Here is a 14,700-nt window from a genome sequence, read left to right on the forward strand (position 1 = left end):
AAAAAATCAATCCAAAACACAACCCAAACTCACAAGGACAAACCTAAAATTTTATTTAAAAATTATGTCACTCATGATGTAACAAACTCAAATATGAAATTTCATTGAAAATGAAGTTTAAATTGATCTTCAAATCATCAAAATATGATTTCATAACTATAATCCAAAAATTCTCAAATTTTTTAATGCAAAATCATGATTTAAAAGTTAAATCATCAATAAAATATTGAGGAATATAAAACTATAAGTTTAGAATCATACCTGGTGATTTTGAAATAATGATATCGATATTTAAAATAATGAAAGTGAGTCTAAGAGAAGACGTTGTTCACCTCCGGTGGTTTATGCAACAGTAAAAATCTCACCGCGTCTGCAGACTCATCGAAGCGGAAGAAATCCATCCTTCGTTATGGGCGTAAAGAAAAAGTAAATAATCTCAAATTAAAAATATAAAATATTTGAGCCGATATGTAAATATAATTGTCTCATAAAAATCTTGTTAAAAAACTTCAAAATATTTTTTAAATTTGATATGTTAAATAAGATCGTAACCAAAGAAATTTATTATATAACTAAATAAATTTAAGAAAATAAATAAAGAAACTAAAACTCAATAATTTGTGTTGGAGTACTTTGGTCTATAACACATTATTTTGTTCATTTTAGTCTAAGTAATCTTTGAGTGGGTGACGACCTACCCATCTGTAATTTCAACTTATTTTGACCTCCTTAAATTCAATCAAACTCTTTTATTTGACAATCCTACCTCCCACTAATACTAATCACATCAACGATCTGAAGATCACCAAATTTAGATATAATTTAAATACTTTATTTTAAATAGAATGAAATCATATTGGATTTATTTTTGGCATAATACATAAATATGACTTTAAACTTGACATCAAATTATAACATTGATCTTAAACTTTAACAATGCACAAGTAGTCCCTTTAACTATACAAAACCTGAACAAATAAACATTTCAATTCTATGTGGCAAAATACGCGTGTACACGCAAAATTGAGCTCATCAGGCTTAAAATTTGAGCCTCCCAACGGTAAAAAATGGTTAAATGACTATTATGCCCTTACCAATTCCTTTTTATATATTTAAATGGCTTTTTCCTATTTTTTCAGCTCATTGATGAAAATGAAATTTAATTTCTTTCGTCATTGCGGAAAAAGAGCAATATTGAAGATTTCTTAATTAGGTGGGTCAGCCTCATACGAAAAAATCGTGCGGGTATCTATATATATTATAAAGCAGAGGATGAAGCACCACAATGAGCAACGTGACAAGCTATTGAGAAGCTACGTGGCAGCTTTTAGGACAAAGTTAATAATAATGTAATAAAGAATTTGAACTATTTGAATATTAAATTAAAGATGAAACTATAATAATAATAAAAAAAATATAGTTTTAATAAAACATGCAAAAAAAATTGGGCCATTATAGTTTTAATAAAACCTATCTCTTTAAAATTTAAATGCTATAAAATATATTTAAATATAATTTATTTAAATATTAGTGAAAGATGAAAATTTTATTAAATTTTATTTTTAATAATAATAAATTATTATTATTATTATTATTATTATTATTATTATTATTATTATTATTATTAGTCGTAGTAGTATTATATTGATAGAAATAATAGTAGTACGTAATATGTAGAAGTATAATAATAATAATAATAATAATAATAATAATAATAGACTTTACTATTTTACATTTACCTTTTAAAATTTAACTATTAAAAATATTTTAAAATTGAAAAATAAAATTCTTTTGTCAATGGGCAAAACGACGTGATTTTTGTTGAAAGACAAAATTCTTTAATAAGGTGGCACCGTATGAGTGGATTACTAATCCACGTAGGTGCAAGTAAGGTATACGCGTGTAAGTTGCAAAATTGGAGTGTTTATTTATTCAAATTTTGTAAAGTTAAAGAGCCTATTTGTGCAATGTCAAAGTTTAAGATAAATTTTATAATTTAATGTGATGTTTAGGATCGTATTTATATATTATACCTTTATTTTTTAGTAATAAGTGTAAATGTTATCATCAACAACAAAAGCATTACACCTAAAGAGCACTCAACCTCATGATCATCTTCTAGAAGGAGAGTCGGGCCTCCAATAAGACTAATTACACAGGAAATGTTATATTTCATAAGCGACTACCCTTAATATTCTAACCTCTCAATTGCCTAGGAATGCACACTTTATCCCAAGCATCCATTGCATGCTTCCTCTTTTCCTCAGCACTCTTCCATAAACATGCCCTACATTTCTTACCTACACTTTTTAAACCCCCTAAGATAGTGTAAATACTGAGCCTCAAAAGCTATTGATTGAGAATAATACTAATATAATGACCTATAGACTACCTGCATAAGATATTTTCTTGGAATAGCCTTTGGTAATCCTATTAGTTATTGTCTTAGTGAGTTGGTGGCACTCCATCTTACCTCATTTCTTATAAAAATGGTAAGCCAAAATATCAAATAGGAAATAAGCCTAATTGAAACCCTGTCATTTGTGTATCTGGTATTTAGCAGAATCTTGTACTCCTTTCATGAAGATACTAAACTTCTCTATATTAGTAACTAGCCCTGTAACACAGCTAAATTTTGTAACGCTTTCAAAACTCTGGATAAAAACTGAATAGTAACGTTATAGATGACCATAAGATCACCTGCAAAGATTAAGTGAGTTAATTTGAGTTGCAAATATATGTAGGATGATAATCAAAGTCATATAGCCCACTCATACACTTTAGAGTCCTACAAAGGTACTCTACAAATATGAGCGGGGACATGTGATCACCCTGTTTTAGTCCCTTTCACCCAACAAAGAACATGTGACCTCCATCATTGATCATAATAGACTTGCGCAATTCATGCCTTTCTGTTTTAATGATCAGAAATTCTTTCTTGTGAATATAGGAGTTGAAATGCATGCCATAAATAGCTCAAAAAAGCTTCTTGAAAATCCATACCTTGTAAATCCTCAGCTACAAAGCCCTAAATAATCATATTATAGGCTTTATTCAAGTCAATTTTCATCAAGCACCTAGGATTTTTCTTCTTACTAAAAATCAAGGCATATCATCACATTGTGTACCACGTATCTTCTTAAATAAATGCTAACTTATTATCTTATATTTGATAGTCTATGGATCCTTTTAATATCTGACAGATAATTTTAGTAATACACTTATATAATACATTAAGCATATAATAGGTCAGTATTGACTTATAAATTCTAGAGTATTGACCATTGGTATCAGCATAATATTGGTCGTGCTGAGTTGCTTCAGTAAATTTACATTCCTGAAGAACTCTAAAACTACTTATGTCTCAATTTTCCCCACTATTTTCCAAGCAACTTTGAAAAAGCCACGATTATATCCATCAGAAATCAGGTTTTTATATGAAAGATTGAATGATTCACATTGCGACTAGTATACAATTGTAGCAGCCTAATTTGTTTTGTAGAATTAGAACATATCCATTCTTGAGGAAGTTGTTGCATGCATATGTCCTTGTAGTAGCTTCTTGTCCCAACAGACTCCTGTAATAGTCCACAAAAACACCAACAATGTTGGTAGCTTCATTCTGCCATACCCTGGTCATTTTTCACTTTAGTGATGGCCTACTTAAGTCTTTTATGCTTGTGACATCAAAGAAATGCTTTCTACAATCATCTCCTAGTTTAAGCCATATAGCCTTACTTTTTCATTGTCGAAACACTTTTGTCAACTATGAGGTCTATCTATTTGGTTTTTTCTTCTTGTTATAACTAAATGGTCAATAGATCAATTTGAAGCTTCTCCTTGACAGTGAGCAGTGCATCCTTATCCTCAGCAGCCTCAGAAATGATATTTCTACAGTATTGTGTGTTCAACTCTTTTAATTCTCTTTTCAACATCTTCAATCTCCTCTCAACTTACCACATGAACTAGCAATCTTCACCTTCTTAATAAATAGAGGATATAAGGATTAAGAATTCCGATACTAAAAAGATCTTTTTGGACTATTGAGATGGTTTTGCAAGGTAATTTTTGTTGGCAATAGTTACTCAGGCCTTGTCGTAGGTATGTTAATTTGTAGAGGGGCATTTTATTCACCAAAATAGTGTGAATGAATACTCAATCTATTTTTGAATAAATTCTACTATTCCCATTTTTGTCATTCCATGTATATTTCTGACCTTATTGAGGCAATTCAATCAAATCACAAGCTTGAACACACTTCTAAAAATCAGCAACCTCGGGTAGAATGCAATACAGAGTTGAAATCTCCCAATATGAGTCAATACTTAGTGCAAGTCATGTGATAACTCTCCACGAGTCATATTCACCTTTGTTTCAACCAATCCCCCTATATCAGCCTGTTCTTTACAGCAGAGGGTCGAAACATCATTTTGCTTATTAGGACCATTGAGCCCTCTAACATTCCAGCATAGCAACTCAACAATATCCTATTGTAGGGTTGGACCACCCAATCTCATTTTTATTTAAAGTCTTTGCACGATCTTCTTTGTACAATACCTAAAATGTATTTTTATCCACTAGCTGATCTTGATTTTGTTGCATCAATTTCTATGGACTAGTTGTTTTTGTAAGTGTCACCCAACCTAGAGTTCCCCTAGCCCTCTATGCATGGTATTAGACTTCTGGCTACTTTTCTGCTGCTGTGTAGTCACTACCTCTGCTGGACTCCCTTGTGTATCTCTAATATCCAGTACTTGCTTCTCCCCTCGAACTTCTTTTTTAGTAGGAGGTGGAACCATCTACCCCTGTTTCTTATGTGCCGGATTTTTCTTCCTGCATTCCTCAACTGCATGACTATGCTTACCACAAAAACTACATCAAGTAGGATTCCAGTCATAATCACCTTCTATTCTATGAAATTTCCTTTTTCCATAAAACCGCACCGATCTACGAGAGGAGCTGATAGATGAAGCTTATCGAAAGAGGAGGAAAGAGCGACTTCGTTCATTCCCGAGTCGATAATTGGCCTCTGGGATAATTATGTGATGCTATTAGATTAAAATCATATCAAGTCTGAAAGTTTAGCATTCATATGAACCTCAACTAATATTCTAGAAAATTTCAGGCCTTTTTTCTTCTGTGTCATTATCTATCATCAAAGGTCTCCCTATCAGACCTCCTAATTTGCTTAATCCAGTTAAGCTCTGGTATCTAAAATCTAATCTAGGTAACTGAATCCAAATAGGATCAGCGCAAAGTTCATCCTTAGTGAATTCCATTTTTGGATCCCAACCATTAACAATAAAAGGTTTGTTGTCAAATGGAATATACCACCATGCAACACTCTATTGTTCCCTTCCATGGTCTCATATCGAACCAGTCTAACGCCATTTTTTAACATAGCCACTTCATTGAACCCATACTTGCCCCAATTGCGATGAATATAGCGCCATTAATCATAGTAGGGGATGAACCCCCAATACATATAGAAAACTTAGATGTAGAATTTTTAAAAAAAGAAATTTGATTCTATAAAATAAATCTTTTGTACTCCCTCCGTTTAAAAAAGAATGACCTACTTTGACTTGGCACAAAGTTTAAGAAAATAAAGAATACTTTTGAATCTTGTGGCCTTAAATTAAAGTTGTGTCAAATGTACCAAAATGTCTCTTAATTTTGTGGTCCTAAACATGTCATGCGCAAAGTTGAAATTAAAGTATTACCAAAACAGAAAAGGGATCATTCTTTTTTAAACGGACTAAAAAGGAAAGTAAGTCATTCTTTTTTAAACTGAGGGATTATTTTAGAAATAAAGTAAATACTGAAAAAAAAAAAAAAAAAAGTAGGAACACTTCTCCCAGAGAAGTTTGTAAGATTTCTTTTTAATAAAATTGTCATTGCTAAAAAGTTAACCCTAGACTTGCTGTTAGAGTGTGTACCCTACTAATTTTAGTGTTTTACTCTAATAGTTGTCTATCAGTGGAACAAGTGAGCTAACGTGGTGCACGTAAGTAAAATATGAAGACAATATTTTTATATGGAAAAATTCGGCTCAAGAAAGGTGTAAAAAATTACGACCTGTACCTCTACAGGATTTAACCCCAACTTCACTAAAACTCTTTAACCTCAACAATCAACAAATTGTAAGACTTCTTGTAAACTAGGAATTAAACTTCTAACTCTTATTTCTACAATAACATAAATCTTCCCAAGATAAGTGTTTCTAAGTCTTCGAGTTTCCTAACTTGAAGACACAACTCCTAACTTAGTTTATATTTCACTGTGACTAGAACTAAGACTCATTACAACTCAAAAAACCAACCTATTACACAAAGTCTACAACTTGCTAAGTAAAGGACCAAGTTCTTCTTCAAGCTAGTGAACTGATTTGCTAATTAATGTTTTTCTTATCAGTGCATAAGTGAAACACTTGAATGTCGTTTCTTGTATTTAAGCCAACTCCTGATTGTGTCTTTTAGATGATGTGCTCTTCTATCTTCAATAGGACTCTCAGGTAGTTCCACTCCTTGCTGCAGTCTATGACCTTGTCTAGGTAGAACTCTTCTATTATATCTCCTTGTCTAGGAAGGACTCCTTGATCAACTCAATCTCTAAGTATTGTGTTTATCTTCTCCTCAACTTTTTTGTTGTATGTGATAAGCATTGAGAGCATATCTGAATTTCTTTTCTTATCCACTCCTGTCTTTACTCATTGTCGGCCTTGCATCTATTTCGATGTGTTTCACATGTGAGGACTAGTATGACTAATATATTTCACACACATATGTCAATCATCAAAACTCCTTTGCTCTAACAAATTCTCCCTTTTTGATGATGACAAACCATGCAACATATGTTTCACAGCATCACAATATCATCATAATACTTCTTAAATTCCTGACATACTCAATAAAGGAATAAGACACAAGAACACTAAAAATAGGTTAGTCATTGAGTTATAAACATTGCACAATCTAATACTTCCCTCTTTTGACATCATCGAAAAGCAAGCACTCAGTAAAAGATGTTTAATAATCCATGGCCACAACGGCTATCACTAAAACAATCAAAAGCTGAAGTAAAGAACCATCATTCATTAGATTAAACATGAGCAAAACACAAGTGGCAATGCAGTTCAGTACATTAAAGATCAAGCTAACATCAACTAATATCTAAAGACTGATAAAATAAACAAGCAAGCCAGTACATAAAGAGAACTACTAAGGCGCTAAGAAGTGAGCTAAGTTGAGGAGGAAGAGGCAGAAGGAATAAGAGCAGTTAATTTGCGTACGATTTCATCATTAGACGATCTTTCATTCGCAAGGCCAAGTTGAAGAAAAGTAATCTGAGCACGAAGTTGCTGATTTTTAGCCTGCACAGCCTCCAATTCAATAGTCTTAGCATTGAGAGCATTCCTTAAATGTTGTATAGGGTTGTTTGCACTCTTCATAAAAACAGGTAGCTGCATATGGTTCACAGTTCCTATAACATCTTTTGTGGCCTGCATAGACTATACTTGGACAAGCACTCCAAACTCTTCAAACATAGGGGTGAGCCAAAATTCAAAAGGAAGAGCATGGCCATTCACTTCTATGAGGAGAACCCTTTGCATGTGCTTTAGGATAATCCTAGGCAGATCAATTTTCACCTCAGTAGCTAGCAACTCCATGAGAGTAAGATCAAGAAAGTTAGCTACAGTCCTTCTTTCTTTCCTAGGGGTGAGCATCTTGTGAACAACATTAAAGTAGAGTTGATGTAGTGGAGACATTTATCTTTTGAGAACCCTATGATGATTGACCAGGTGGGAGTTGCCAGAAAACTTATGAGATATGTCAAGGGCAGATGCAAAATTGTCAAGAGGAGGCCAAGTGATCTTGACATAGTGACCCCAACCCCCTGAAGAAATGTGTAAAATTCAAGCAATATCAGCAACATAGATCTTTGTAGTGAGCCGTCGGACAGTAGTAAAGAACATCTCACCAATAACAACCCCATTTGAATAGAACTCATAAACCTCAGGCTTGGAAAACTTCCTTTATAAGTTACCTTAAAAAAATAGGTGTGACCACCCTTGGACCTCTAATTTTTCTAATAACACATTCATATCAACACCTCCAAAACTACTAACAACACACCCTCTAGCTAGCTTACGCTTTTGAAAATGTAGATAGTGATATTCAGGAGTGTCCTGATTGGCAAAGAACTAATGAAGTTCAAAATCTGGATCCAACTCAGTAGGAGTATTAAGAGGTGAGTCAGAATCAGAAGAATCAGAGGGAACAAATTTGGTAACCTGTTTCTTCAAATGCACGGATGATTTCTTTGGAGTGGGTTTGGAAGATGAGGAGGATTTTAAGGAAGGTATGGTCTTTGACTGAGATGAAGATATACGAAAGGAAGAGGGTTTTGGAATTATGCATTTCACCATCTTTCCATTATGCACTGAATGAAGTAGTATATCTGGAGAGGAGGAAGGAAAAGGAGGAGGAGGAGATGTAGCAACCTATTTCCTTCTGCTTGCTTGAAGGTATTCAGCTAAAAAAGCTTCTTCCCATTGTTTTTTCACATAATTATAAGGAGTTCTAAGAGTGGGTACAGTAGGGGAGGGTTTACCCAGATCATGGTCTTCAATAATAATAGTGGGGGAAGAGGATTTTCTCTTTGATTTAGATCTTGACTTTCTTGGAATCAAATTAGCAATAGGAACATTATGAGGGTTGATAATTTGGAGAGGGGTCAGAGCTGGTGGTGAGGGTTTGGAAGAGGACGAAGGATTTAAAGAAAATTATGCAAAAGGGTTTTTGAAATTTTTGAAGGCTGCAAAATTAAATAGTTTAATTAGAATTATAGGAGGAATGAGAGGTGGTATATTTGCAGTGGGATGAAGAACAATGGCTATTAAAGAAGAGGTAGTAGAGTTTGAAGATAGGGAAGATGATGAAGATGCCATGGTGAGGGATAAACAGTAATTTATTCTTGGTTGTGAAGAGGTGAGTGTGGTAAGAGAAAGAGAAACGGCTATAAAAAGAGGATGAGAAGATGAATCGTAAAGGGATGGGATTTGATAGGTGGCAGGATAATGATGAGGAGTTTCAGTACTGATGGAACTATAGCAGCAGTTTTTTGAAATTTTTGGACTCTTGAAATTTGGCGCTTAAGAGATATACAAATAACCAAGAGGGCAAACTTGTTCCTCCTTAGTAAATTTTAAGATAAGTTGATAGTCATACTTGAACTCGTAAAAATTTTGAACAAAATTGCTTTATGTGTTCCAACTACATTGTAAAAATTTAAATAAATGAAGGTTAGATCACTCAACATTTTGAAATTAGGACACACAACTAAATGTGCAAGATTGGATTAATCAACAATAATTCAAAAGCACATCAATTTTTCTAGTCAATCATTAAGAGAGATTTATGAAATCTTAATCATCCCCACGGTTAACCTATTTTTTTCAAAGTGTTCCCTGCTGAATGCCTTAGTGAATATATTAGCAATTTGTTCTTCAGTAGAGCAAAATATGATTAATATAAGACCTTTTTCAATATTATCTCTAAGAAAGTGATGTCTAATATCAATATGTTTAGTTCTTTTATGTTGAATAGGATTATTAGCAATATTAATAGCACTTGTATTGTCACAGAAAATAGGAACACACCCAACATCCACACCAAAATCCATGAGTTATTTTTTAATCCATAACAACTGAGCACAATAAGATCTTGCAGCAATATATTCAGCCTCGGTAATAGACAAAACTACTGAGTTTTGTTTCTTAGTGGACCAGGTAATTAAACATAATCCAAGGAAGTGTGTATGTCTGCTCTTCTTGTCCACCAAATATCCTACATAGTCAGCATCAGAGTATCCTACCAAGTTAAAATTACTACCTTTTGGATACCATGGGCCAAGATCACTAGTTCCTTTAAGATATCTAAAGATTCTCTTCACAGATTTTAAACCTTTCACATAGTCCCACACTGAACACAATATCCAGTCTACTTGCTATGATATACAGTAGTGATCCTATCATCCCTCTGTATAGATTTTGCTCCACATCAGGACCTGTTTCATCCATGTCTAGCTTGGTGGCAGTGGCTATTGATGTGATGATCTCTTTAGCTTCCTTCATGGAAAATCTTTAAAGAAGTTCCTTGACATACTTATGTTGATGTATCATGGTTCTAGAGGCTGTTTTCTTGATTTTCAATCCCAAGAAAAAGTTTAGCTCACCCATCAAACTCATTTCAAATTCACAGCTCATGAGTTTTGCAAAGTCATGAGTCATACTCATGTTTGTGGAGCCAAAAATGATATCATCTACATAAACCTGCACCACCAACAAATCTTTTCCATTAGTTTTCAAGAAAAGAGTGTTGTCAATCTTACCTCTAGTATGACCATGCTCCAGAAGAAATTTTGACAATCTTTCATACCAAGCTCTGTGAGCTTGTTTTAGACCATACAAGGCCTTGTCGAGCTTATACGCATGATTTGGAAACTCCTTACTCTTAAATCTTGGAGGTTGCTTGGCATACACCTTCTCTTTGAGAATGTCATTCAAGAATTCACTCTTAGCATCCATTTAATAGAGAATGAAATCCATATAAGTAGCAAAAGCTACAAGTAGCCGAATTGCTTCAATTCTAGCTACAGGAGCAAAAGTCTCGTCAAAATCTATGCCTTCTTATTGATTGTATTCTTGGACCACCAATTTTTTCTTGTTTCTTGTAACTGTTTCATACTTATCAACCTTATTTCTATACACCACTTAGTCTCAACCACTATTCTGTCTTTGGGAGAGGAACTAAGTGCCAGAATTTGCTTCTCTCAAACTGATTTAATTCCTCTTGCATGGCTATGATCCAGTCTGCATCAATAAGTGTCTTATTCACCTCCTTTGGTTCAATTTCTAATAGAAATACATTGAAAGCACACATGCTCCTTAACCCTAACCTTGTAGTGATCCCAGAAGTGAGATCAGTGATCACATTTTCAATAGGATGAGATCCTTGATACTTATATCCTTTTGAAATCAATCCTTGTAAAGTACTAGAATCACTGTGATTATTTTGATTTAGGGTGGTTAGTGGTTCAGTTCCCCCTATCAGTGTGACTCCAGAATCAGTTCCTCCTATCAGTGTGCCTTCATATTTAACACCTTCTGCTGATAGATCATGTTGAGCAACCTATTCCTCAGAATCACTTCCTTCCAGCATGTTAGTCTTAGCACAAAATTCATCAAATACTACATGCACACTTTATTCAACACAATTAGTTCTATTATTTAACACCCTATATGCCTTGCTATAATGTGAATATCCTAGGAAGATTCCCTCATCACTTTTAGCATCAAACTTTCCCAATTGATTTTTCCCATTATTATGAATAAAACATTTACAACCAAATATTCTAAAATGAGAAATATTAGGTTTTCTTGTTTTTAGTAATTCATGGGGAGTCTTTTTTAGAATTGATTTGATTATCCATCTATTTGTGATATATGCAGCAGTATTGATTGCCTCAACCGAACGATTTTTAGAAAGATTTCTTGCCAGCATCATTGTTCTAGCCATATCTTTCAAGGTTCTATTTTTCCTTTTTACTACTCCATTTTGTTGAGGTGTTATAGGAGCAGAAAAATTATGATCTATACCAATTAAAGAATAGAATTCTAAGAACTTGATATTTTCAAATTATGTACCATGGTCAGATCTCATGGAAATTAGAGAAGTTCCCAGTTTCTTTTCAATTTTCTTTATGAATATAGTAAAGACATCAAAGGCATCTTCTTTGGAAGCTAGAAACAACGTCCAGGTAAATCTGGAATAACCATCAACAATCACAAAAAATATACCTTTTTCCACTTCTGCTTTGAAGTCTCATTGGTCCACACAGATCCATATGATCAAGTCAAGTCACTTGATTGTACTGACGTGGTTCTTTGATTTAAAAGAATATTTTACCTGCTTCCTCCATACACAGGCACAACATACCTTTTCTTTCTTGAACTTAGTTTTGGGCAAGCCCAGCACCATATCTTCGGAAGAAAGTATGTTTAATTATTTTAGACTTGCATGTCCAAGTCTCTTGTGCTAAAGGAGGGGATCATTTTCTATAGCACTTAGGCAGGTCATCTCTGTTCTCGGGATTTCCATTATGTCAGCTTTGTACACATTTTTGTATCTTCTTGCAGTGAGTACAATCTTTTTGGTGTCCATCCTCTTGACTTTAACTCCTATAACAGTAAAAATAACTTTGTTACCTTTATCACACAGTTGTGATATGTTGAGCATATTGTGCTTCAATCCTTCCACAAGGTATACATCCTCTAATACTCTTGATTCAGATGTCCCAATTTTACCAACTCCAGTAATAATTCCCTTTTTGCCATCACCAAAAGAAACTCTTCCTCCATTTACTTTGGAGAATGAAAGGAACGTTTTTTTATCACCATTCATGTGTCTTGAGCAAGCATTGTCCAGGTACCAATGCTTTTTGCTTCCTTTCACTTTCTCCTACAAGAAATTAGTAGTTAGATTTAGGAACCCAGACAAGCTTGGGTCCTGTTTTATAAGTAAATTGATGAATTAAATTTCTTCTAGTCCATGCAGGCAATAGGTAATGTGACATGTTTCTCTAACTAGTATTAATTCTTTTTTTCTTGGTCTGAGAGAATTTATTTGCCAGGTTTTGACTGCTAAATCTACTTTTGGCAGACACAGGATATTCAGTGGTTGGATGTCCAAGATTACAACAGATATAGCACAAGCCTTGAGGATCATCAAGACTTCTATTAAATGAGGTAGGACCATCAGTGATCCTATTCCATAATTCGTAGTATTTCTTTTGAATGAATATTTTCATCCTGACTGTCCACCAAATAAAGTGAGAACCATCAAGGAGCGAAGGTCTAGTAGTTGACTGACCTTCACTGTGACTAGTAGGAGGTGCGGAATTTATCATAGTGATCTTTTCTTAGGTGCTAACCTTATTTAAGACAACCTCAATCTGATACTACTTGTTAGAGTGCGTACCCTACTAATTTTAGTATTTTACTCTAATAGTTGCCTATCAGTGGAACAAGTGAGCTAACATGGTTCAAGTAAGTAAAATACGAAGACAATATTTTTAAGTGGAAAACATTCGGCTCAAGAAAGATGTAAAAAATCATGACCTGTATCTCTACAGGATTTAACCCCAACTTCACTAAAACTCTTGAGCCTCAACAATCAACAAATTACAATACTTCTTGTAAACTAGGAATTAAACTTCTAACTCCTATTTCTACAATAATACAAATCTTCCCAAGATAAGTGTTTCCAAGTCTTCAAGTTCCCTAACTTGAAGACACAACTCCTAACTCAGTTTATATTTCACTGAGACTAGAACTAAGACTCATTACAACTCAAAGAACCAACCTATTACACAAAGTCTATGACTTGCTATGCAAAGTACCAGGTCTTTCTTCAAGCTAGTGAACTGATTTAATGATTGATACTTTTCTTATCAATGCATGAGTGAAACACTTGAATGTCATTTCTTGTATTTAAACCAACTCCTGATTGAGTCCTTTAGATGATGTGCTCTTCTATCTTCAATAGGACTCTCAGGTAGTTTCACTCCTTGCTGCAGTCTATGAGCTTGTCTAGGTAGAACTCTTCTATTATATCTCCTTGTCTGGGCAGAACTCCTTGATCAACTCAATCTCTAAGTGTTGTGTTTATCTTATCCTCAACTTCTTTACTGTATGTGCTAAGCATTGAGAGCATATCTGAATTTCCTTGTTTATCCACTCCTGTCTTTATACGTTGTCAGCCTTGCATCTATTTCAATGTGCTTCACATGTGAGGACCAGTATGACTAACATGTTTTACACACATATGTCAATCATCAAAACTCCTTCTCCTTTGCTATAACCCTTTCCCATTTAATCAATTCACATTACAAGTGAAAGTATAGGGCATAAACTGACCTCTAAGGGACATTAAGATTGTAATATACAATCTACACAAAAAAAATATGAAACGGTGTATATACATGCATCTTCCATTTGAAGCTATACAAGAACTATATACTCAGCTTAAAAAATTGTTCTTGTTATATCTCTTTCTTATGCTAAGAGTTTGACCATATCTAGTTGAAAAAACCTTTATACTTCTCTGGACAGATTTTAATGGATAGATAAAAGGGGTTATCTCCACTAGAAGATTCTTTTTTAACCAAAAAAGAAGAAAGAAAAAAATCAGTCACTTTGTTGGCTCTCATATATTAGTCAGATATGGTGCTCTATATTTTCATAGCCTGAGTTGTATCTGATATGATCCTTTCAAGTTTTAGGTTCCTAATATTCATGTTATTCAGCATATTATCAATAAGAAGAGTGCCTATTTCCAAATATAACTTCAGAATCCATTCTAAATACTCCATTTGACTCCATAGTTTGTTGTGCACCTCGTCTAATTGGTTGTTGGCTCCAAATTGAATTGAATCGAAAATGCCACGATAAGGTCTCCGACTTGATCTCAAACTATTACTCCAATGTCAGCTTTCTGAGATTAACATATTCCTTCATCAATGTTGATCTTCAACATACCGTAGTAAAGATTTTAGCCACTGATTCACCTTTGGTCTCAACCTTTCAATTGTGTCATACATTTCATTCTAGTCTGCTTCGGTTTTAAATGTCGAAGAAGT

Source organism: Capsicum annuum, chromosome 7, assembly GCF_002878395.1.
Source record: "Capsicum annuum cultivar UCD-10X-F1 chromosome 7, UCD10Xv1.1, whole genome shotgun sequence".
NCBI lineage: Eukaryota > Viridiplantae > Streptophyta > Magnoliopsida > Solanales > Solanaceae > Capsicum > Capsicum annuum.